Source organism: Cardiocondyla obscurior, linkage group LG10 (genome assembly GCF_019399895.1).
Source record: "Cardiocondyla obscurior isolate alpha-2009 linkage group LG10, Cobs3.1, whole genome shotgun sequence".
Taxonomy (NCBI): domain Eukaryota; kingdom Metazoa; phylum Arthropoda; class Insecta; order Hymenoptera; family Formicidae; genus Cardiocondyla; species Cardiocondyla obscurior.
Genome location: NC_091873.1, coordinates 6,295,796 through 6,322,344, shown reverse-complemented (window position 1 = coordinate 6,322,344; position 26,549 = coordinate 6,295,796). Strand labels below are relative to the sequence as shown.

At 45.1% G+C, this 26,549-nt stretch overlaps 1 protein-coding gene across 1 annotated transcript in view; it reads left to right on the top strand.

Annotated features, from left to right (window-relative positions):
• Nucleotides 1-26,549, top strand: part of LOC139106323 (RYamide receptor) — a 126,881-nt gene that overhangs the window by 51,801 nt on the left and 48,531 nt on the right. The window lies entirely within an intron of this gene.

Below are 26,549 nucleotides of genomic sequence, written 5' to 3'. Positions count from 1 at the left end.
TCATTACAGTTAGATTTTTCTCTTTCTTTCCTTTCTCTGTCTCTCTCTTTCTCTCTCTCTCTCTGCGCAAATTATGATGAGTTCCCTTCATATCGGCAACCGGTGATTTGTGGCTGTGATTTCACGATCTCCATTCTCCCCCTCCCCCTCCCCCCCCTACCTCTTTCTTTTTCGTTTTTTCGATGCCTCCTCTTCGGCCGCCGGTAAATTGCACTTCCATCTTTCTCTTTCTCGCTAAAGGAGAAAATAAGGCCCCCTCAAAGCCGCTTTGCACGTCGCATTTCGGCACGTAATAACTCATCGAAATGTCGACGTATTATATGTTTGCCGTGATTTATTTTAAATTAAATTGTATTAATAGTTATTTATTGACGTAACGCTTTTTGTTGAGGTGCTCTACATTTAGTGACATTTCGTGAGAAGCAGAGTTCGCCTTTGGCGACGAGAATTTAGCTTCTCAATTAATTAGCCTGGTAAAATATAACCGCGATTAATCAAACCGGATTCGGGCTCTGATGTGAAAAGATTCGAACGTATTTATTCTACGATTTATGGAGGCCCGCGAGAGTCTTACGGTAACGCTTAATCGATTCGGCCGTCCTGATTACTGCGCCCGGAAACGTCACAATGCTACCTGAACCGGGCTAATTACACGGTTGAGCAACATGTCACGAGTCAGCCCTTTCTATCGCATAAATCGTCCGCTCTAATTACGAGCAATTGCACGCGTCGCGATTCTCTCTCTCAAGCTATCGTTTCCGCTGTTTATAGCCGGTTTACTTACGAACACGCATCGGTATATCGGCAGTCGGCTGTACGCGCGCAGGATATCGTTATTCGTACACGGTCCCTGGAGGCTGCGGCGGACGAAACAGCCGGCGGGTAATCTCCCGTTTGTTATATTTTCTCGCGACTGCACATCGCGCCGTGCATCGTCGCTGCAAGATGTCGTCCGCCGTCGCGCATGTAATTACGCGATCTGAATTGCAATGAGTTTGGCCGCTACGGCGTCGGCGGCGGAGTGCGCCGCAAAACGAGAAATATTCCGGCCGGGCGAATAACCCTCCCTATGGATTCTGAGCAACGGGCGGCGACGGCGACGCCGTCGCTTCCTGGCATCGTGATGCACTGGCGAATGCACAACGACGCGCCGCGCCGCGCCGCCCCCGTTTTTTGGACGGTAAAGTATCTGGATCTCTTTACGTTACTTGCCCCTCGGCCCGCCCGCCGGTCCCTTTTGCGATATTAACGACCGCCGACTCAGCCAAGTCCCGTGATCCGCGACTTTTAAGGCACTCCATTCTCCACTAACGGAGCGATTTATTATAAACCACTATGCGCGTCGAAACGCCCGGCCATCAACGTCGTATTCCTCCTCGCTAATTATATTCGCGCTGACAGCAATAAATATCCGCCACTGATTCGCGATGTTACGACTGATAGTTTCCGCCGTTGATCCTTTAAGATTCACCGGCCCGACGGCGTTTATTTCATCCCGACGCTCTCTCGAAGTTTTACTTAAAAATTCTGCGTAACGTGACTGACGTCTTAACTGATCAAAACGACATCGCAAATTATAAATATCTGCTCCAACGTGATGAAGAGCTCTTCGGTACACGAAAAATATACGAGGGAAACAGTTTTGCGTAATAAAAGGAGGTAAAATCCTTTCGGTAAGCGTGTAAGCAATATCGTCGAAATAATCGATTCGCAAAAAAGAAAAAAAAAAAAGAAAAATAAAAAAGAAAAAAAAAGAGGAGATAAATCAGCGTACGCTGGCGGTTCTATCTTCGCGAAGATAAATCTCTGTACGTAAATTTAGATCATAGTTGTGTGAATTGAAAAGATGCTGCGTTACGTGTATATACGAGCGGCTAAACGTTACGGCAGCAGCGGGGGCTATTTATCACGGGGCTCGAAGCAAACAGGCGATGCAAATGTCGTGATATACCAGAGCCAACATGTAAATCACGTTTCACCTTTGTTTCACGGGAACCGACTTTCTTATGCGCGCAACGATGGTAATCTCTGGACCCCTCCTCTCCTCCCCCCCCCCCTTCTTCAGATATCGCGCGGGATATGGGGCTTACGTAAACTTAGAGCCTTCCACGGTAACGTGGGTCATCGCTCAGAACCGCGCATAATGTACCCGGGGTCGAATATATATATTCCAAAAACGCGCGCGGCGTATTTCGTATTCCGCGGCGTAAGACGGCATAAACAGTCCGGCAGCTGGGCCGTGCACGCATGTCAATCATTCGCGCCCGCACGTAAATCCGTGCCGCGGCATAAGACACCGGCTACGACGCGCTTTATGATCCTCCCTAAGAGGATCGGGAATATATTTTTGGAATAAATTACGCCCGTCCAGAGTATACGCGGCGGGTCGGAGAGGCACGGCGGGATGTTACGAGGCGAGAACGGATTCCCCTCAACGCGGGCGGCTATCTGCATCGCTTCAGTAAATTGCCGTCTCTTTTAATGCGCGTTCACATGCATGACGGAATACGCCTGAGCCAAGATTAGCGAGAAAAGCGAGAGCTAAACACAATGTATTCGTATACGTAAGAAGATTACGGGGTTTCCTCATAGCGCGGCGCTGAATCGCCCGTCGAGTCCTTTCTCTCTCTATTTTTCTTTCTGTCTCTCTCTCTCTCTCGGTACGGAAACTTTTGGCGGGCCAATTTATTAGCGTTCGCGTACAATGGAAGGATGGAGAAACTTGTAACCCAGGACTGGGACAAGCTCTCGCGACGTGTACCGCGCGCGTCCTCGCCGCGAGGTTCGACCGTGAATCCAAACGCGGAGGCATTAAAAGCATTTTCAAGTTATTCCCCTTTCCGCGATGTGATAATGCGGCAATTAATGTGCACGCGCATTAATCAACGCGTAAGCAACCGCTTATCAGATATGCATGTAAAACAGCGGGGCCGCGTTTTCTCCGTACATCTGATTTTGATTCAACGTTACGTGTCCAGGAGGGAGAGTTTTGTGGCCTTCGCGCCCGTCGCTCGCGAAGCAGATGGAAAGACCGTCGGCTGCAGCGAAACTTCTTCGCCAAAGTTGAATCGCGAGGGGGACGATGGGAGGGGGAAGCGTTTATTTGCGCTCGGTATTTCGCTGCGTCGGATCGAAACGGCTTAAGCACACGCTCGGAAAAGTGTTAATTGACTGAATCTACGGGCCGTGTCAAAACATCGTTTCGCTGTAGTTCCTGTTGCGAGTGCACCCTGCGCTTCTCTTTCTCAGACACGCTCGATAAAACCCCCCCGCGTGCTTGGCAGACCATGCAATATGGACATGTAGGCATAAGTGAAAACCGCTTTTGCAATAGATGCCCTTCCCCGCGCGTTATTGAAAACGAAATAACAACGGTCATTAGTTTAACGAAACGTCCAGCTGTGATTTATAGTTTAACGTTGATATACACGGTGAAGTATTACACATACCGATACATAAATCTCTCATGTATAATACAAGTGCGTCGCGAATAAAAATGAAAAATTTTTTCCGTATACCGCTCTCACGTAAATTGCTATTTTGGCAAAACGTTAGAATTTATTTATTTATTTATTTACTTTACGGATTTGTTGTAATAAATATTGCAAAAAATTATCAAAGCTTTGTATAAAATATTTTATACGTAAATCGCATTAGATATTTATTCAATTTTCTCAATTAAAATATCGAGAGACGCGCAGCAGAAACTAAAAAAACTCAACGTCTTATTTTTTTTTATTATTCTTAGAAAGTTAAAACTCAAACTAAAAAAAATTAATAAAATAAATAAAAAACTTATGATTATTAAATCCATCTAATAAATGCTCGGAAAGAGATATCCATTACATAAGTAGTCACTATATGCATAATTAAGGATACGAAAATTGCGGGACGGAAAGATCAAGGGTTACCAGCGACGCTCTCGGCTCTCGTTTCATTGCGCGGCGCAATTCGGAATATGAGATACGCCAGTTTCCGAAAGTCTCACGTTCCACAGGTCTCAAAATTCTTTGATTTAAATAAACGAAATAAGAGCATTGTAATTATAACAGTACAGCCTTGGCCGAAAGTGTTTGCCACCTAAATAAAATCTCGGTAACAAAAATTATTTTTTATTAAATTTAAAGTAACTTTTAGTTATTGACGCTTTACTTAGATGGCAAACACTTTTGCCCAAGGCGGTACGTCTTCTCCGGAAAAACGGTTTTGTTTTTTTTTTTTCCCCTTTTTCTTTTCTACAAAAGTGCGTAATGTATCGGTATATCTTGCATTTTACGGTGCATTAAAAGGCGCTAGTAACATAACTCAAGGCGGCTTATGTAACTATCGCAGACCCCTTTAAAAGAAAACGCGTTCCATTTTTTTGGGCTCAGCCCGTAATAGCATTGGTGATGTCGTGTTGGTAGCAACGACCTTAAGGCTTACTATGTTGCACGCGTAGCAGTGTCGTTGAGGCCCGGCTCTAAATTTCGAAGCGTGTGCATCCTAAGCTCTCCAGGGATAATAGAAAGTTAATGGTTCGTCTCGTCGCCGCTCGACTTGACTAGCGCAGTTCGGAACGTATTGTGTTAGAAGACACACGTGCCTGCCCTTTCATTAATAGAGAGTGACTAATTTGGACGAGACGTCTTGGCAACGATATAAAGAGACCGTACGTAGTTTAGACGTAATTAAGTAAAACAAAAAAAGAAAAAAAAGAAGAAAAGAAAAAAAAAGGAAAAAGAGAAATATTCTCCTTGCAGAAACGCTTTCGGGGTGCCGCGGGATTTCGAAAGGTAAACACATATATTCACGTGCCAATCAGCCCTCTTTTGCGCGTTTTCTCGCCAATCGATACGCACGCTTCGCAACAGCTTAACGCGACGCTACTTAAGCCGTCGTTCGCTTCGCGATCGGCGAGACGGTTTCTGTTCAAAACCGCGTTCTGTAGAGTCAAGCGTATTCAAATTTCAAACTTCAATGCCCGGCCCCTGTAGCTGGATACATCGCCGATCGGCCGTTTCTATATATTCATCGTTATTCCCTTACAATTCGAGCACAATCGGAGTGCGGCTAAGGGGTGCGCCCGTTACCGCAACCGGCACCGCGTCTCTGATACCGGAATACTCATCTCACTAATAGTCGGAGCTTCCCTATCTTCCACCTCTGTTCCCAGGCTCGATTGTGAATCGCGGCCTAAGGGCGAACAGATCCCTCTGATCTCCGGCCGCGATATCAAAGTATGCTCGGGATAATTCCGTCTCTTTCGTCTCCGCGTCTTCTTCTCTCTTTTCCCCCCCGCCGCGGATATTCGCCCGCGAGGAGATGGAAACGGCAAAAAACATAAAAAAAAAAAAAAAATTATAAAACACAACCACGGCGACGGTAAATCGACGTTTTCCTGTTCTCCTGCGAAGAGAGAGCTCGCTTAAGCGTGAAACGTATCTCCGCGTATTTTATATTCCGCACGGCTCTCCATTTATTCCCGCCCGTTCGCGCGAAGGTGGTTGCTAGACATCGATTTTACCTCGATCCCCATCTCGGCGCGCCCGCCGCTCATAAAATGACGCGCGAATAGAGAGGAAAGCTGGGAACTAAGCTCGGGAAACTGGGTCTCCCGCGATATGCCAAGGAATATGATGCCAGCAAGATTGACATTCTTGCATGCTTATTGCGATATATCTTTTTTTTTTAATTATCCGTTTAGTTTCGAGTGGTCCCTTTAATTTTCGATTATTTTAATTATTATTCGCTATCTGTTTCCCTTTTCTCTGAACTATTCGCTATCCAAAATCGACAAATATAAAAAAAAAAAAAAAATAAGAAATTCTTCCGCGTGGCCGGATAAGAAAAGATATAAATTTACTAGCGAATTACTGGTCCGCTGGCATTGTTACGTAACCAGTATTATTGTCCGGAATTAATTTGATCCGCCGCGTGCGTGACAACGCCCATACACCGGTCTTTATTGTTCGCGGCGTTGATAAGGGGACCCCTTCTCGTGTAATATTCCCGCTCCGCGCCGAGGACGTACGATGGACTTCCGTAAGCGCGCTCGTATCTTCTCCCTGTGCGCGCTAACGCACTCCGCGGTGCATCCAAGATGTGTTTATTATGAAAATAAGTGTATCCAGGGCGGTCGCGGATGTTCCGCTTGGTAATAGCTGTTCCTACTACGTCGCGTCTCTTGGAAAGCGCGACGGCGAGGACGAGGCGAGGGGCGGGAGAGGGTCCGGGTATACGTGAATGCGCCGGCTACGGACACCACCGAGGGGATCGTATGCAACGTCGGGTTCACGCACGCACGCCCTATTCCCTACGTCACGGTGTGGGTGTCCCTTCGACCCGGGACGCGAGCGCCCGCGCGCGCGCCGCTTCTATTCCATGTCGCGGTGCTCTCGACGTACTTCGACGTTTGGAATGGGCGCGCCCCTTCGGGCTGTGCCAGCGGGATCGCCAGAGCGGATGAAATCGTCGACTGCGATCCGGCGATGTGTTTCCCGATAACGTTAAATCGTCCAACGCAAGGGATTCCTACGGAATACCGGCGGCGGAAGCAAGCGATGGATATCGTAAAGCGGGCCGCATGAACGATAGCCCGGTGAGATCTCTCCGCAGAACCGAACGAAGAGACCGCGTCTAGGGATGGGAATTCGCGATAGTGTGTCCTCGTGGTACCGCGCGGCGCTATCAATTTCTGGCCGCTGACCGCAAAGTATTTCAGTCGCGTAATACTTATTACTCGTACATTTCCTCCCTTCCCTCTCCCTCCCCGATCCCACCTTAGTTCTCGCTTACTTCGGCGAGATTAGAGTGGATTACTTATCGCGCCGTCTTTCGAGATGAGAAAGTATCGCGTAGGGGAATACATCGCATTGAAGAAATACAGAGCGAAGACGCAGTAAATAAAGGATTATACAATGAGGAATAAAAGCGGAATCGTGCCTCGAATCGTACGAATTGTTATTACCTCGTAGACATTCTCTCGCCGCAATCTAACATAAATTCTAAGAGCCCATTATATTTATTGCATACTTAGAAACAAAGGAGAGAAAAAAAAAGAAAGAAGAAATTCTGTCGCGGAAAAACCTACGCGCGGGATACGCGCGTGAGAGAGATGAAATAGTAAATAGAAGATTAACGTACGATCGATAAGAAGAGCCAGAAGTTTGCGAGTATTCGTATTCGGAAACTATCAGCTCCTTTCATTTATTTCTTCTTTGATCAATGTAAAGTTGTTTTTAACAAAAGCTTTGAGAAGATTCCCTTTCAATTCCGCGAGTTCGGTTACAAAATCTTACCCCTTTAGCTAATTAATTGTAATGTATTAGGATATCATTTCCAAGATTGTTTAGTCGTGATTAAACTTTGCGAATTACGAACTTGCGCGAGAAAATTAACGCGCGACTTTCAAATCAGAATTTGTAAAAAAAAATATATTTTACACGTTGTAATTTTATTTTGAATTCTGATTCGGCGCGTTCGGGTATTATTCCTTTCGTTTATGGTTAATAGAGATCTTCTGAGGCTATCATTGAGAATTATATTTCTCGAAATAATGCGAGAGCACCATTCGATTTTCTACGAATGCGATAACGGAGCACCTAATACGGTACTTCCAACTGCACACCGTTTAAACCGCGAAATAGGATATCATTGCTAGAAATTTAATCTTTAATAGCGGCATTCGAAATGGTGCAAGCTATTAGCTGTTACTTTCGCAGCCGTTGTAATTACGATATAATTTTTATATCCGGTACGTCTTTTCAGCGGTCGATACTAAAATCGCACAAGCGGCTACTTCACTCGCGACGAAGTTTAAAACGTTTTATTCACCGTACGCAGTTTCGTGGCAAAGACACGTCGCATCGCCGTACATTATTTAATTCCCAACATCTGGATTTAATTAATTATTCAACGAGACGAAATTCGAAAATGTCGTTCGGCTTAATTAAAAGGTACCGATCACGATCAGCTCGAGTTTATAATAAGCAGATGTACGGAAAAGGGATCTGTTTACGACGCGTAACTTATGTAGGTATCGCGTCTCGTGGCTCAGCTGCATTCGGCGAATGTCCCGCGGGCGGTTTAACGAAGACCTGCGTTACTTTTTACTCTAATTGCCCCTATAAAAGTGACAAATCCGCACGGCACCCCGAAACTTTCTCCATTGGCCCGGTGCCCTGGCCAATACCCAAATATACCTACTTCATTTGCGAGACCCTCTTTATGCCGCGTCGAGGGGGCCCTTCCCGCACGGGTCCGAATATAATGGATAAACGTCTATTCCCTCCCGACCCTCCCACTCATGAGGAGAGGGAGGTAGGGAGGCATGCCAACGACGGAGATACGCTTTACGTTCTAAATGCGGGCCGCTTAGATATGCGCAATATCTGCGACTGGCGCGCGATTTGTCTCTCCGGCGTGGCGGCAGTTCGGAAAAAGAGCCGGGATTGAATGGATATATAGCCGGCTTTCTCGGCGAACCCTCCCGTGCATCTATCTGTTTGCAACGCGAGGGCGACGGGGGAGGGACACGACGACGCAAGGGGGAAGAGTCGATGCCGAGGTGGCGCGATCGAAAAGTTTTCGGATTGCATCGCGCGAACGATATAGGGAAAGAATGGAGGGAACAGTCTGCGACCGTATACTTATGGACTACGAGTATCGGCACTTTAACCAGCGAATCTGCATGCGATATATATATATATACCTATATATATATATATTTAACCTTTTGCGACACTTTTTTAGTAGACTCATTTCTCATACGCGCAAAACAAGACGGGGAATGGGGGGCATATGCGCGATCTTTTTCCCGTCGTTATCGGAAAATCTCTTTTGGCGTTGGATATAAAAGTTGAAAAATATTTTCTACCATGGGTTTATGACGCGAGACTGAATCATTTTTTTTTCTTTTTTTTTCCTTCGTTTCTGTAAATTCTATAATTTCAAACTTTATCTTTATGGCGAACTTTACGTAAGTCGTGAATTTAATCGAATTTTGCCTTCGAGGGTCGATGTACAATTGGGAGAGAAAGAAGCATAGACGAGTCGAGAAAAACCGAAGGCTCTCTTATCGACTCCGCAGCATCCCTATGTCTCGCGGTGAAGTATGTTCTCGCCGAGGCAGATGCGACGCAAAGATTTTCGGGGGCCGCGAGAGAGCTTTTTTTCTTTTTTTTTGCGCATCTAGTCGGCCGAGAATTTTTTTGTAGATTACGGTCACGTTCTTGGATTTTTCGCTTTACCTTCTCTTTCTCTTTCTCTCGCTGCGAACGTCGCGGGCGAGCACGCCGCGCGCCTAGCAAAATGAGAAATGTCGCGCGTGATGACGCCCGTGTATTTTCTCCGATACGATGCAAGCTCGCGAAATAACTTTCGAAGGGGAAACATGCTGCTCGGCAAAAGCAACACGATCGCTGCAACAAAATTAACGCGCATGTTTCTCTGTCTCTGTGCCTAAGATTAGCGCGCAGAAGAGAGCGCGCGGTGGTTTTAATCCGGAAGAATTCGCGGAGTGCTAAAAATACGGATTAAAAATAGCATTAAAAATATTATGCCCGGACGGTGTTTTTTCCAAATGACGGATTTACGATTCGCTCGGTATTCTTAGGACGGGGGGGATAATTCCTTTCCGAGAGAATATCTTAACGATCAGAGAAGGATAACAAACAGCTAATTGTACGATATTAAATTACGTTTAACATTACGTTCCTTGATTAATTTAAGTACGCGCTTAATTAATTTTGATGAATTTAATTACGAAATTGTTTAAAGAAATTGTGGGAAAAGTTAAGCTTTATAACTTATCAAATTAAGCTTCATATAAATGGAAGACGGGAAGGGCTCGTTCTTCGCGGCTACTTTCGGGATTATAATGTTATTTATTTCACGGGCAGAAATTATGGGCTCAGATTAAATTGCAGAGAAATTTAACGTTTCCTTATTTAGAATTAATTTTATAATACCAAGCCGGTATGTATAATTATAAAACTCACCGCGCGGATTTTACATTAGCATATCGTGCCTGCTGATGACAGATAAATTTTTCACTTATAAAATACTTTGACGTTAAACATCATTACCGAATAACACGTTGGACGTTACCGAATTATTCGCATTCTCTTTTTCTTATCTGACGGAAAAATTATTAAACGTGAAAAGTAATTAATTAAAAGAAAGATTGAATATTTATTATAGGTGTGAGTTGCAATTTTTTTTTTTTGCCTTTTTTCCTCTCTCTCTTTTTCTTTTTTTTTTTTTCTCTGTCTCTCTTTCTCGTTGCCAATATTCTATGGTAATATGGAGTCAATATACGCGATGCATCGTGAAAATGTCGAATCGCGAGAACCGATGTAGACATCGAGCGGGTGCGCCCCAAGCGCTTTTTGCATGTCCCACTGTCAGCATCAGGAAATTCAATTCGCGAAATTCATCCGTCGCGCGAGACGAAGTCGGGGTCGAACGGAAATTCTTACAATTCTCGTGGCGGCGGAGCTGAGAGGGAAAATGGAGGGAGGGAGGGAGGGAAAGGAGGCGCCAAAGCGACGGATTTGAAAAATCTGTTTTCGCCAACGTGCAGGTGACGCCGGGGCTCTATTCTCCCGGCCTCGGAAGACGTCCTTTCTCGAGCCGAGTGAAAAATCGCCATAGGAAAATCCTCGGGGGATCACCCAGACGTCCGGGAGTTCTTGCGACGACGACGACTACGACGGCGACGACGACATGAATCCGTAATATTTACGACGTCAGCGCTTTCGCCGTGAATGTATGAACTCGCCGATGGGTCGAGTAGGTATTTACGTTGTAATCAAGCGGAAATATCGCGAGCGGGTCGGTTAAATCCCATTGTTCCACCGCACGTCGTCGTTAACTACAGCCACCGCCGCGAGAGGAAACGATTTTCTTACTTATTTCCGACTTGCTCGGAACGCGTTATCGCTGATATTTAATTATCAAGTTTAATTTATAACCCCTTTCAACATCCTCGCTGTACCTCATTCATTAGATGTTGCGCATTGAAGCTGAGTTTAATTGATCTTTACGCGCTCTCGAAGGAGGGCACAATAAAAATTTTTTTTTTTCGGGGAAGATGAATTCTCCGAGAAAATAAAATCTTCGCGAAGGGATCCTTGGGGAAAAACTTTCGGTAATCGACGCGAGTAAGTGACAAGACGAAGGGTAATTAATTCGTGTTAAATATTTCATAGCTAATAATTGCGTGAGTGATGTCTTCGATGTTTTAATAAATGATATCGATGCGTCGCATCGACGAGCGAGCACTCGGGGATGCCTTCAAATATTAGATATTGCCTTTGCCAGAATTTATCTTTCGTCAATTTTGCTTACGGTTTATTGAAGTGCACTGCGCTTGTTCAACGAATACGGTATCAGTATTGTATTAGCCCTATCTTTTTTCCTGGCTCACCGATTTTTCTCATTCCATTATACGATCTCGTGGTTTTCACAAACTTGCAATTCGTGCACGCGCTTCCCGTCGAGGCTCTCTCGTTTTTTTTTCCTTTTTTTTATCTTCTCTCTCTACCTTTACTCGCTTTTAATCACTCCGCGTCGATTTCTGATATTCAATATGACTTTCGCACATAAGCAAATATTTGATCGAGTCTGATCGGCGGATCTTGCCTATCTGCGGGATAATTCTCGCGTATTATATCATCCTGCGGTTTGAAAATCGGGAATCCGTTCGTGCGGGATCAATCTCGGATCGACTTTCCGTGATTAGGCTTGTGCTAACAATCGTTTTGCCCGGGAGGCCTGGCTTTCGCCGCGTTTCCCGAATGAGCTCAAAAACGTGCGATAATTATTTTAGTCCCTTTCATCGACGAGGCACTTTCGATAATGAGACATTTCCCAAGCAGCCGCGGATGCTTGCACGTTACTCCCGATCCGTCTTACCGCGGACGGTCGGCATTAAAGTCCAACTATCAACGTTACGGCGCAAATTGCCCTATTTATTAATTACTTTCGTACGTTCCATTACGAGTTTTTGACACGTTTGACCCGTTGGTAATTCATTACGATCTTACGTTGCCGTTTCGAGCTCAATTATTCCAACGACATAAGACTTTGCGGTACTAAGAAAATTAATCGATTTGATTTTTCGATAGGTAATTTACGCTCGAGCTTAAATATACTCGGTTATTACGTATCCTCGATTTTAATTCCGGCGCAGCGCGTGTTTCGTGACGCGAATATTCGTGAGATTTAATGCCTCGGTCGCGGCAAACCGGCCCTTTCACGATCGCCCTTGCCTTTCTTTCCCTCCCCCTCGTGTACATGCGATCTTTCTTCTGGTTTCTCGGCCCCGTGTAGCTTACCTACCCCCCTGGCTCCTTTACATCTACGTTCTCCTCCTCGATGGCGGCCTGGAAACAGGTTTTGTCACTTCGTGCAAACGCGCCCGGCCGTCCGTTTCGCGCGCAGGGGGGAAGAGGGAATAAAGCGAGATACGGCGCGTGAACGCCTCGCAGATTAAACGACACGTTAAGCGCGATAGGCGCAAATGGACGTGGTCGCACGGGCCGCTCCTGTTTACGTGTCGTACACGCGTATGCGTTATGCCGGTTACGACGTATATAATAAAGCGCGTGCAAGAAAACCGTCGCCGCCCGACGTTACCACCTCGCGGGGGAACACGCGCGCCGGCAAAATCTGGGCGCCCGAAGGGTCACGCCTGCTAAAAGCGTTCGCGATACGTCTCGGCGTTAACCGATTCCAAGCGTAGAAGATCGTACGCTTTAGTCGCAACGGGATATTTGTTATGCGCGCGTACGTACGGTACGAAAACATCCCGGTTATGACGCCGGTGCTATCTTCGCTTACACGCCGTTCTTTGTGCGGAGAGGTAATAAATTACACGGACCGTTAAAATGGAATACTAGTACGTTGGCATAACATAAAATTTTATATGCATTTCCCTTTTATAGGTGTATAATAAATATAATAGTAATGCAATTTAATTCTGCACGCGGGGGCAAAATTGTATCCGGTGGACTCTGCGCTGCGTAACGAGGACGATTATATAGTTTTATTACTATTTAGCGAAAAATAAACGCCGGATCGTAAATTGGGAATTGAAATGTCCCGGGCCGCGCCGACATTTTTGCCGTATTGAATATTTCTGCCCGCGTAATGTGCTTTCATCAACGTTAGCTTTTATACGCCGTTTTACCCCCGCTGGTCTAATCTCCATTTTTATTACTTTATGCATTTCCTCCCGCGAAGGGCTCTTAAAACACTCCGCGGCCTGTTCGGCGTATAACAAATGTAGGTACCTTTTCTCTTTATCCTATTTCACTTTGATGAAAACGACGTATAAAGTAAACGACATTATTTTTAACCGCGCCTTTGGATACAGACGTCGTTGCGGAGCGGAAGGCGGAGGGGGGAGGGGGAGAGGGGCAAGTACACTTATTTAAAGACAATATTCGCACGTGCGCGCAACGTAAACCTAAATGGCGCGTATGCACTCGGAACCAACGGAAGGTCCGGGGGATGGAGGAGGAAAGAGGAGGAGGAGAGAATCCTTAAAGTAAATGCGCCCGCGAGGTCGAGAACTTACGAGCTTGTTGTTAGTAACTTTAGCCTCGGTTTGCCGGTTGTTGTTCCTCGCGGTTACGCCGCCGTGCCTACCGCGAAGATGCAATGCTCCGGCATCCCCGGGATATACCGCGGCATGCCGCGAGGATTTGCGGGGTCCGCGCTAAGAGAATTCGACGTTAATGATCGTTGGGGAGGCGACCATTTGCCTCCTTCCCTCCCTTGTACGCGCCACATAATTGTTGCCGTTGCAATCATTGTAACGCGGCGGTACAAACGCCAGCGGGGCGGACGTGCCCGCGTCAGGACACGAAGGAAATGCATATACACGTGCAGTCGCGGCGTAGCACATAAACGCGGCGTTACGGCTTTCGGGGTCGGTCGTTGCGCTACTACGTTCCCGGGGAGCCACGAATTATGGGAGACATTTGCGCGGTAGTTATCGTTTTCGGGTTATTAAACCATTTATCTAACGCGCAGCGCGCGGCTCCTTTAAATTCTCGGCCAGCGGGTCGTTCAAAGGGAGTGCGATAAAGAAGTTTGAGGACATCAGCACGGAAATATTATAAATAATACATCTTTTGTAGTATAATATTATAGTAACGTTGTTCAAGTTGTACTCAGAATATTTTCCTTCCTCTCGAAGTAAATATATAATGTAAGACCAGAGTACTCGGGGGAAAAAAAAATAATAAAATAAAATAAAAAATTAAGAAAAAAAAAACTGAAAATTCCGCGGAATACTCAGACTTTCTTTTATCTTTTAATAATTTGCCTGCTAAAAGGAACGGCAAATTCCTAACGCGACGCCGAAGACCTCACTCAGGACGTAAAAAAAAAAAACGTGCACAAAGCAATTCTAGTAGGAACAGAGACACGCATAAAAAAAAACCGACGCGCTTTATAAATATTCGAATCTCTTTAACATCTCCTCGTTTAATTCCGGCACAGTGCGGATAAAGTCACTGCAGACGGACCGCTTCTATTTTCTTTCCCCCCGTCCATAATTATCTCAATATCAACTGTTACATTACATACCGTGTTACTTAATTTTATTGCACTCGCACGACAAGGCGAAGACGTAATTAGACGCGCGTGCAGTTTAAATGCTAACGACGTCCCGTTGTGTATCTGTCAAAAATTAACTCCGCTGCAAAATTCGTCAGAATTTTCGCGAATGTAACATCGCACATTTTTCCATTTTCCTATTTTCACCGCGCAAGTACATATTTATGACTCTCGAATAAATTTTCCCCGCGAACTCGATACATTTCTAAAAGTCTGTCGAATGTCGCGTGGATCCAAATGCGCTGCGCTCGCTAAGGCAAATCTCACCGCGTCGTCGCACGACGTTATTGTCACCGTGACATGTGCGTTATCGTACCCGCGCGACGCAACGTTACCTACTCGTATCGACTCGATAAATATTTGTTAAGTCAATGCACCGTTGGCGGTAGTTTTAAGTAGGTGCATTTATCGCGACGAAAAAATATCAGCGCCGTAATAACGTCCCCTTCCCCTTTCATCTTTTTTCTTTCCCCGGAGGAGAAAAAAACCTTAATAAAAAAATCGTCGGTAATTTTTTTTTAATCAACCACGATGCAGGCGCGGAACGTATTGAGACTGAGCAATTAGCCGATGAGTGTGGAGGGTGCCGGTTACTTAATAATCATTAACGTCAAATATCTCCGGCCGGGTAAGGGGTGCGTGGCACCAGCTGAAGCGACAAGGAACGACAGGGCGACATATGCGAGATTAACGCGCAGAAAGTTCCAATCTTACGATCCGTATCGCGTCGCCTTCTTCTTAATATCGCCGGCCCTTGACCTCGCGGAGTTCATATACGCAACGTGCGAAAGGCGCATCGTGTCGCGATGCTGATAGATTTATGCGAGGAGGAAAAAAAAAAAATTGGGAACAGCCGTTGCGCGACCGTGTCGTGTGCCGCGCTTCGCAGAAACGCTTTGCTCTTGTTATACTTTTCTCGTGGCAGCCAGTGGCTGCCTGAAACTCGGAGAACGGTGAAAGCTTTATTTGGAAATATATTCGAGGGTTGCCAAGAGAAGTGCGAGTCATAAAAATTCGCGGAAATTTCGTTTTTCGAATGTCACTTCGCTCGCGGCGATGGGAAAATATGTTAACGGTTCGCGGCGCGCCAGTCTTCGATTCCTTAAACGCTTTTTTTTTTTTTTACGAGCGCAAAAGTATGATAGATAAATTTGTGCCAAACACATGTTGAATGTGAAAGCTTGTTAAGTAAAAATTATCAAGTACTTAGTACGTTTTGAATGCTATATTTCTGGCTCAGTGCTGGACAGTTTTTCTAGACAGCCGCGAGATAAATCACGAATTGATTAGCTAATTATTACTATCTGATAACGAGCTAGAAAAGCTAGAAATCTATACGTTTTTCGCCGCGTGCTAAGTCTGCTGCGTGTCCTGACCTATCCCGGGCCCGCGGACCGTCGCGATAGTGTAAGTACGTGCGTGTGTTTTCATCGGCCGGCAGTCCTCGCATTCCAAGTTCGCTAGGCGAAGGACGCGCGGGTGGCGGACGGCGAGAACCGGTTTGCTCGGCGATTTCGGTAGTCGAGCGAGCTTTGCGTAAGATCAAATCACAACAGTAAACAAATGCGCGACGAAAAAAGTTTAGGCATCTATTTAGATACACAGTACACGCCGGACAAAAACTATACGACCGATACTAGACAGATTTTGTTTCTTTTTTTTTAAATGACAACTTAATTTTTTTGAAGATAGTCACTTAATAATAAATACATTATTATAATGTATGTCTAGTACCAAGCTGGTCACCGAGCTAGTAAAGAAATAAATTTAATCTACGCGATCTAACCCACCAGCTGTAAAATCAGATTGACTAAATAAATTTGAGTATGTAACTCAGAAAGTAATAAAAGAATAATACAAAAAGATCACGCTTGCCCGTAAATACATTTAAACTGACGGCAATTGCTACGCGAAGGTGTCGCGTTTGCTGGGAACCCCCTGCCGATTGAGTCGTGTGATTTTATTCGAAAGTAGATACGTCGAGGCGCATTCGCGCGCCGCCTGAATCCTATCTGTTGTCACTGAATCGTCGAACGGGCTACATTCACGGGTTAATAAAAGTTGATTAAGATCGTTGCTGCATTATCGTAACACGTGATCTATTATTTCTCGTTAAGACTACCTTTTCTTTACGATCAACTAGCACTGCGGTTGGTTCAATTGATCTAATAGGAATTAATTGTTGTTCGTTATTATATCGTCTGTGTGCCTCGTCCACTCGAGGCGTTTAACCCACAAGTTTGCTCGTGGCACGCACATAAAATTTATAATTATATACACTTACGTCCGCCGCGGTGCGTTGTTCATGAATAAATTCGCAAGACTTGCGCAAATGCGCGGCATTTAAATTCGACGCGATAGCATCCGCGGCGATTATTAACCTCGCATCCGTTTTTCCGCAAAGAAATAAGCGTACATTTCACGCTGTATAAACGCACGATCTATAATATGCACACGCAATTAAATTAGGTAGTCTAGATATTCACGCGAGCGAGACCTTCATCCTCTTTAATTATTTGCGTCATAATGAAACGTGCTATTAATATGCTTAAGGTCGCGATAACTTTTACCGATGTTTAATTTGCCGTTCGGACGAAATAAGAGCTTATTTGTCTTCGCGAACGCTCTCAACCCCCGGCTTCCTTTTCATTTTACTTTTCTCGCTGCGGCAATATATTTCCGTGGATCTCTATTTGTCCGCACTTTTTAAACGGCTTCGTGGAATTACGATCGACAACGAGCAGAGATAATGACGCCACTCGACATGAAGCAAACGCGTAAAAATTGCGTTTTCCGTCGATCGACTGATGTAAATGTTATGTACGTTTAATTTCTATATGTTTTACATTGATTTTAGACTTTTTATCGAATTTAATTAACTCGAGAGATATTTATTTCTTTTATTCGATTATTTCCTTTTTATTCAATTCCGTATTTTTATTTCGCCTATCATAATTTTTTTTTCGTCTCAATTTTTAGTAACGTAAATTATCAAATCATGTTATACACGTTTCTCTCGATGTCTCGGGATCGGTGATGTCAAAACATGTTTCAGAGAGTTTTGAATGGACGTGCCGCGCAGCCCTCGTGAAACGAAAGGGTGATATTATTTGCGAGCGTCTTGTCAACCTCGTAAGTTTAATAACGTCAAAGGAAATACACGAAAGAATTGGAAAGAATTTTTTTTTTATTTTATTTTTATTTTTTATTTTTTTTTTTAGGTCGCTCTATTAATCTCTTTTCGCACGGGCTATTTATCCTAGAAGGGTCGCCGCTATTTGGAACCCTCGTTGCTAATATTTCTTCGCGCGGGGTCACAAATGAAAGAGCCGGGTGCGACGAACCGAACTGGTCTAGATCTGAGCATTAGCGATGCGAGGATGCTTACACGTCCGTCTTCCGCGAGAGAGACGTTTCTACTCAACGCGCACGGTCTTTCCTTCTCATCCCGTTCGATTGCAGAATTCCATTTAGCCCAGTCGCTTGTCTGCCTCCCGGTGACGGCCTGAGAACCAGTTCCGTAAACGCCCTACCGTAAACGCAGCTCGAGACCTCGTCGGTCTTTCTCTCTCTCTCTCTCTCTTTCGGGGTCGGGTATATCCTTTCGGAACGAATAATTAGTTTTACCTTCGCCTTGTTGTTCCACCTAATTCAAACATTGTCCGAAAACTTTACGTTTACACAAAACGCGTCTAAACCCTTGATATCGGCGGGATCCTCGCGCATGAATAAAATACTGCGATGTTACTATAATGTGCTGTCTGTCTTTGGGATTAATTTGTTATTAATAAATATGATACTGTAGAATTTGTTAAACTTAAATTTTATTTGTAACAAATTTAATCGATTAATAAAAAAAATTTTCTTTATTAAAACATTTTATTATTAATGTATTCTATCTGAAATGTAGCGTTAAAAATATATTGCGCGGTTAGAAATTTTATTTTTAATTTTTCTTTCGCTAGTCCCTTATCCGCGCGGTTCTCTTTGTCTAATTTTAATATATCTCGCTACGCATTTTCTATGGCGCGATGCGCAATCTGCGCGGGCTAGGTCGGATGAAGGCCTCCATAATCATGGTAAAATAAGCCCGCGCAGCTGGCTCGCTATTGTCCTGCATTACGTAAACTTCACTACTCCCCTCCCCCCTCTCAACCTGCATTATGCACCGACTTGCGAACTCGCGCGCTGCAATTCGTGGACTCGTTGCCAGCAGCTCGTGCTCGGCATTCACAAAAATGAAAGCCCTTTCAGAAGTCTTTTAGAAGAGTCCTATAATGAACTGTGGAAGGAGATTGCCCGCGTTTACCTATTTTAGGATGGTGTTTCGAAATGAAGTACAGTTTTCTGCGCAAGCGTTATTTTTTCCCCTCAATTTTTTTCCTTTTTTATTTCCTCCCGCCACCCCCCTATACGTTTTCCTCGTAACAAGCGCGACCGGGGCACTCTACTTTCGGCCCGATACACACCGTATTTCCGTAATTGCGTGCGAAACGAAAGTCTCAAAGTCGATAATTAAACGCCGTCGGTGAAACTCGCCTCCCTCTCCCCCCCCTTCTACCCCCCCCGGGGAGATAGGGTGAGAAGGAGTCAAAGGCACATAACGTCCAGGATTTGCGTACTTCGCCGTCCTATTTGCGCAATAATTTCGCGCGTGTAGCTTTTCCGCCGGCTGCATAAATGTCACGCTCGGTGGGTGTGTTACGCCTTCGCTCGAGAGTTAGCAAATTGGATTAAGCGGTGTATCCGGGGCTCAAGGAACTAATGGGTACTAGGGCCACCGGCTTCCGCTGACTATAAAGTTCGCTGGCTGGCGCCTACCCGCCGATGCCCGGAGGTAGCAGCAGGCGGCGGTTGTGATTTCGGCTGCGGAGACTAGCTCGTGTCGCTTTAAACTGCCGCGCGTTGACAGCGGTCTACCGCCGCACCGTGGATATCTACCGAGTTTATTATCGCCAACGCAAATCCTGGCCGCGGCCTCGGTCGCCGCCGCTGCGGTTCTTTTACGCGGATCAGAAATTCTCTCCGCAGCTTCGGTGGCGCATTCTACCGCGTCGGGTGCAGGCGTACGAGCGTTTGCGGAGGGAACGAAAGTGTATCTAGTATTTCACGCGAGCGCAAAAAAATAATCCGAAAGGGGAGAAACTTTCTTTGGGAATAAAAAAAGGATAATAAATAAAAATGAAGATAAAAGTAAAACGAGAAAAAGAATGAAAGAGACGAAGTCACGACGAACGTTTCGAGAGTCACTTATTACTCGACAAGTTTTTTCTCCGGGACTGCGCTCTTAAGATATTAATTTCGTTCAAGTGTCCGAGGGTGCCTTGTTTTTAAATAGGCGCGTATTGTTTCGCGCAGTTCTTCCCCGTGGATGTTTTCGCGTATCGCGCGGATGATCTCGTTATTACGTAATAAATCTAGATTAAGCGATAATGTACTCAAGTCAGAAATTGCGCGCCCTGTCGATTAAACTTTAGATTGTGTTGTTCGTGGGGAAATGGTTGGGTCCGCTCTGTACGCGAAGCACGGGGAAATAGGAAACGCAATAATAACGTTCTGTCTCCGAAGCCCGTTATGGATTTCTGCGGCCGGTTCGGCTTATCTTCTTTAACTTTATCGATTAGCGAGCGGAGTGAGAAATGGGCTAAGCAATGTATTAAGAGATCTCGACAGCTCGGGATATACACATGTAGACGATTGGATTTTACCGAACGTACCGCGAATACGTGGGTGGGTGGCGAATGCTCTAAGCATGTGTGCGTTTCGCAGAAGATAGTACGACGGGATTGTCGGCGGGTAGAACTCTTTAATGGAACATTAGAAGCACTCAGCGTTTCGCATATGCTTGGTAACCCTCCCGTCGGAGATACAATTATTAAATTACGTGTAACGGTCGCTAATAGCTTGAATTAAAATCGCCCGGGATTGTTGGCCCGAATTATTTTCCGAGAGGAGTAACAAAACGGACTAAAAAAGAGGGGAAAAAAAAAAAATAAAAAAAAATACGAGATTGCGCTACGTGCAACGGACAAGTTTCCGAGGAGTAATTCGTCCAGTTTCTCAAAGTTCGGAACCTCACCTGGCCGGTAATTCGCAAACTGAAGGACTGAATCCCGGCGACAGCCGGGCTACCGTTGAAATCATTCATTGGAAGACGGTCGCTAGATACGTCGTGAACGGAAGTAGAAACGGAGTAACCGTTTGCTACGAATGAATAAAGTTTTCCCAAACAAATTTCGCCCGGGCGAGAAGACGTCGTTTGCAGCTCGGGGATTCGCGTTATATATACCCGTGCCCCGGCACTGCCGCTCGTTCGATGATCAATCATTCGTTCGAGCGGAGTGATTCGGCCGTTCCCTCGCGCCGCTGATTAGCGCCTACGGATATGTCGCTGCATCGCGCGGGTAATCAACGTAATTGCCACCGGGCCCGTTATCTTGGGAATAGAGACATTACTCTTAATAACATTACGTATGAATATATATATATGTGTGTGTGACACTACCCGGGGCACTCGGCGTATTTTTCTCTCATCTCCCTTCTTCAAATTCCCGTAAAATCCAACTTCGCAGACGAGAGACGTGGAATCTCCCATTCATTGAATACCAATAAAATGGAGCATGCAAAAGATTCGGGTCGCTTCACTGGTTTATAAGAAAAGTCTGAAGGGCGTAACGCGGCGGCATTGACGAAGCGCGTCGAGAAAACGATTCTTCCGTCTGAAAGTACTTTTTTTCCCCGAACCACCAACTTCGTTTGCGGCCGCGCGACACGGGGGATCTACCTTGACAGAACGAACGGAGACAGAGAGAGGCGGATTAAACCGACGTCGTGCCCGTTTTTTCTCGTGATCGGAGAACCGGCGATAAATGCGTGGCGACGCGAAAGTGTAAATGGCTGCTGTGCGCTTTAGTTACGACGTGCAGGCACCCTGCTGCTGGTAATCGCGTCCGCTCGACAGCCATTTAAAAGCTCTCGGAATAAAAAGAGGGATGAGAAACGGAACGCACGCCCCCGCGAATGCATTAAATCAGTCTCTATCGGAGGAGTCTCAAAGGTTTCCTTACGCCCGCGACTACCGGGGGTGTTACGGGCCTCTCTAAAGCTTCTCGCGGAAAACGGCGCTAGAAACGCACGAATGAAGTTTAGTCTTTCAACGGCGATATACGTTTCCCTGCTCGGAATGTCCCTCGGTATTACCGCGCCATCCGCGCGGATCGTCAAAGGGTAATTCATTGCACTTCAAATGCGGTACTTTTCAGTACGCGGGCGACAATGGGTCGTTCCGTCCTCTCGTAGCTCCTAAGGTTTCCTACATTAAATACCGCGGTGCCGAGATTACGACGGCGAGCGCGACTTTTTTCCCCGATCGTCGCTGGAAAAATAAACGCCGGCGTACCTCGCATCGCGTCACGTTGTTTCGTACCTTTCTGGGCAGCATATCGTCATACTAATGCGGAAAAGAATTCTCTTGCGAGGATTCCCCGCTGCGCGCGCTCCAGCTGCTTTCGAAAACCCGGGGATCAATCCGCGAATCATCGATCACATTCGGTTTCCCGTCGCGTCTCGGGACGATGCTACTCTCCCCCCTTCCCCTCTCTGTTTAGGTCGATTGTCGGAATTGATCCTTACGATATATGGCGAGCACCTGCCGCAACACACGACCTGCACGCTTCAATCACCGCACCTCTCGCTCTCCGCTCGCGATATCTTCCGCATGAAAATTTCGCCGCCAGCGACGCCAGCTCTTTCAAGCTGGCGTAAAAAAAAAAAGAAAAAAAAATAGAGACAGGAAAAAAAAAAGGAGAGAGAAGTCGTGCTTTTTGTGGATGATGAGAAGCGTTCTTATCGCGAGTCGCGAACCATCTGCCTCTCCGGTGTCGCGTCGCGAGCGCGCATGTTCCCGGTACGTCTCCCTGAAACGAGGCTCTTACTTTTCTCGTCGCATTGTCCGGCGTTTCCTTTCCTTGCGCTACATAAAACATACGTATACACCATTCTCCGCAGTCAGGGCAACGTAACTACGAGTTACGAGTACTGCGCCGCAAAGTTTTAATAAGAATCTCGAAACGACCGCCGGCTGCGAGGAAACGTTTCCACGCAGACGCTAAAACATTTTTTTTTTTTTCTCCCTCTTTCCCCCCTCGGCGTTTATCTATTATCACAAGGGTAAAATCGATTATTACTACGTATATTCGCACGAGGTGTATATTAGTTTCAAAAAGCGGGTTGCAACTCTTAATCTTTGAAAGAATAAAGAAAGAAAAAAAAAACGAAAAAAAAAAAAACGAAGAGAGAACTTTGGAAAGAAACGTTGCATGCTTTCAAGAAATTTTATCTTTCCGTTGACTTTACGACCAGTGGTCTTTAAATAACAGTATGAAATTTTTGCCATTAAATCGATGCTTCCAAGAAAATGTAATTAAAGGTTATACGTATAGTGCTGTACAGATACGATATTTCTGGAGAGAAGCGAATGAAAAAAAAAGAAGAAAAAAAAAAGGAGGGAGGATCTCCGACGATTCCGCAATCTCGTTCCTGGGAGAATTACGAAGCCTTTATCGGAATTAAATGTTAACCTAATTTTCGTGCGGACCGTGAATACGTTGCGGGTATATCGGGACGGAATATTGCCCCACCGGAAGCCAGTTTCCCTCGCCAAAGTCTCGCTCCTTTGGCCGCCAGCCGATTTCTCGAGCATCTTTCATGCAAATGTCCCGCGGCCCCTCCGCGCCGTTTCCCTCCTTCCCTTTTCCTCCCCCCCGAGTGGCGGCATATAAAAGGAGATATCGCGTTCTTACGACTAATTAGAAATGTGAATCTCCTTAGCTCGGTTATCTCTTGCCCACGTTAATTCCTTTAATGATTGCGGCCGGGCACGAATCGCGTTTTTCCTACCCGGAATGTGGATATCGTGACAAAAGTCGTGGAACTCGGATAGCGCCGCAATTACATCGCGACGGCGGATTTTAACTTTTTAAACTATTATTACGTAACATTTGATGTCGGGAGTGTGGTATTTTTCCGCGGTAGCTACTCGGACGGTACGTGCGTCGAATTAATTAAGGACACTTGCGCTGGCACCAGGCGGTAGTGCATTTTCCCCCGCGATTTATCGAGTCGTTGCCAGGTTCTCCGCAGCTCGATTTACAACGAAATTTCATTCCTCAAGATTGTATTAACGTATACCCGGCATATTAATTATCTAATTGACGCCAGCTCAAGCCCGGCTAATATGAAAAATGATAATCACTGGTATGGCACACGCGATAATTAGCGAAGGCTCGTCGTTACGTGCTTATCAACTGTACGGTCATCGTCATCTTAATTAGCGGTGCTCGTTAAGTTGCCCGGGCAATGTCAGCTAATTTAAAACCACGTATAAAGTAGAATATATCACGTAACGCGACAAATAGCTAATAACACGTGCTCGCGGACACACGTTGCTAGGATATATAATTTTCCCTTGATAATATCTCAAACCTTTCGTCATCGCGCGAATAATAATAACGAAATATAAAATAACACTATTGTTTCATGGTGTCTCTTTGACTTATCGCTTCGGAAACTCCCCGTCGCGATTCAAAATGGCAAATAACGAATTATTTATATATTAATTTCTCCAAAAATAATATTTATACAAATATATATATCCGCCTGTAGTTAGCACAGTTTCTCTTTAACAAAATATTAATATTCCAATTCATTTGCAAATAGCGTTTAAAATACTGTTTAAACAAGACTATCGCGCGGAATGTTCGGTGAAACGAGGGGAAGTGGGTGGGTGGGTGGGTTACACATCTGCGTGACTGTGTTAAACGCGATTCGCCGGCGGCGTAAATTTCACGCGCGACGCCTCGCTCCTCTTTCCGCCTTGGAGAGCGACGAACTACCGGAACAATTATTCAAACTATTACATTATCAAAGGCTACTACCCGCGTATTTTCCATTTTTCGAATTACGCTTTAAACGTAAGCGGCCTCTCTCGCTCCTGTGCCGTCGGCGCGGCGCAATAAATGCACCGAGAACAGTCTCATTCCGGCATGAATGCTAAAAGGGCATAAGGATAAAGGGAAGATCATAGAGGGTGAGAGAAGGGGGGAGGGAAGGGAGAACGGTCGGGGACGGCGGTAGGACCAAAGTGAATGAATTTATTCATACGAGACGTTGTAACACCGCTCCGTGGGCGGAATCCAATTTTGTTAGCCGTCCCCGCAGACAGAACGGGAACGGCTAATGCCCGTCACGGAGGGCATTTGCCGCGTTTTAAGCGGAATAGTTACGGCATTTAGCGACGACTCCCAAGTTTTTCAGCGAGTTCCTTTTCGCGCGCGCCTCACAAACCTCGCGATAGCGGCTCGTCTCTATTGACGTCAATTCTATCTTTTTCCCGCCGTCGCTGCTAAACGGGCGGCCTAGAGTCGAGTTCGATAACGACAGCGCGTTTATTCGCGGTAGTCATATTTCTCCTGATTTGCGCCGCATCCGGAACTACGGAACTAACGGGCATTTCCTTCCTCCCCTATCATCGGGACGGGCTTAACGACTTTGCCGGGAATTCGCGCCTCGTGTTTAGCGTAACGAGGCCCTGTCTGATTCTGACATTTTGTTTGGGCGCGCACACTCGTGTTCCGCCTACCTAACGTTCGCGAACCAGGGCAAGATAGACACACCGAGCATGTCAACAGCGAATGTGGGATATATTTGCTGCACTTAACCACTTAACCGCGCGGGCATGTATTCGCGTGACGTTAAGATGTTAACGCACATGTACAATTTATCCTGACGTTTAATACATACGGAATTATTACGACGTGTATTGTGCGCGCTGAGATAACAGACTTGAGATGACAGATTATTACCGAATAATTCTAGGTTCTACAATTTTTTTTTTTTCTTTCTTTTATTTTTTATAGTTACGTTACCGCTGAAAGACGACTCGATTTATTTGAGTCAATGTTGTATTGTAATCAAATTTTTTTAAATTCACAAAATTATGAGTATTCTAAATATGTATACATAAATAAATTAAAAAAATTTTTGTATGTGAATTCTCAGTTGATTCACATGTGAATAAAAATGAAGTATGTTAACAAGAAATTTGAAAATTTAAAATATATCTCTTAACTTTCTTTTTTTTTTTGTTTTTTTTGCAAGCGGGATGTTAATTAATCCAAATATAATAAATAACGAAAATTATTCTATCCGCAAAAACTTTGCAGCTAGAAAATATCGCTGAATATTTTTGTTGAGGAAAAAAAATTCTAGGCTCATCAAAGCTAACATTTTTTGATAAATTAAAAAAAAAAGTTATATTACAAGACAGAGAAGGATTAAAAATATTCAAACTCGAGTCCAAACTGTTATGCAATTATATGAATAATATTTTTTTGGAGTATGCAATCAATAGGATACGAAATTATTCGCCTCAATATATTTACGTAAATAAAAATAAAAAAATAATAAAATATTAAATAAAAAAATAACACGTAGAATTTTGTGCAATTATAACTTGAAAGGCGGAGATATATTTTATAAGATAGATAGCCGAGTCTACATTTAACGATTCGTTCGTTTCAGCGGCATCGTATTGATTCAGTCTGCACAGGAGTGCCTCGTGAATGTGATGCTATCTCGTTATAACCAGATGGAAACGAGTTCGCCGTCTCGTTCTATGAATAAAAAAAATATACTTACGATCAATTAAGCTAGGTTACCGAGCACGATCTCGAGCCAAGGTTGATACCAAGGTTAAAACACCACTTTACGAGCCTCCTATCTTAGCGGAGCGACCTCGTATTAAAAGTGTGGGATTTATCAATGGCATCAACTCCGACGCAATGTCGTTAGACCGACCATATCTCAAGACTGAAAGCGTACACGCGGAGACGGGCTGATAATTTCCGCGCTACGACGGCAAAGCTGATAAGCCGGTAATG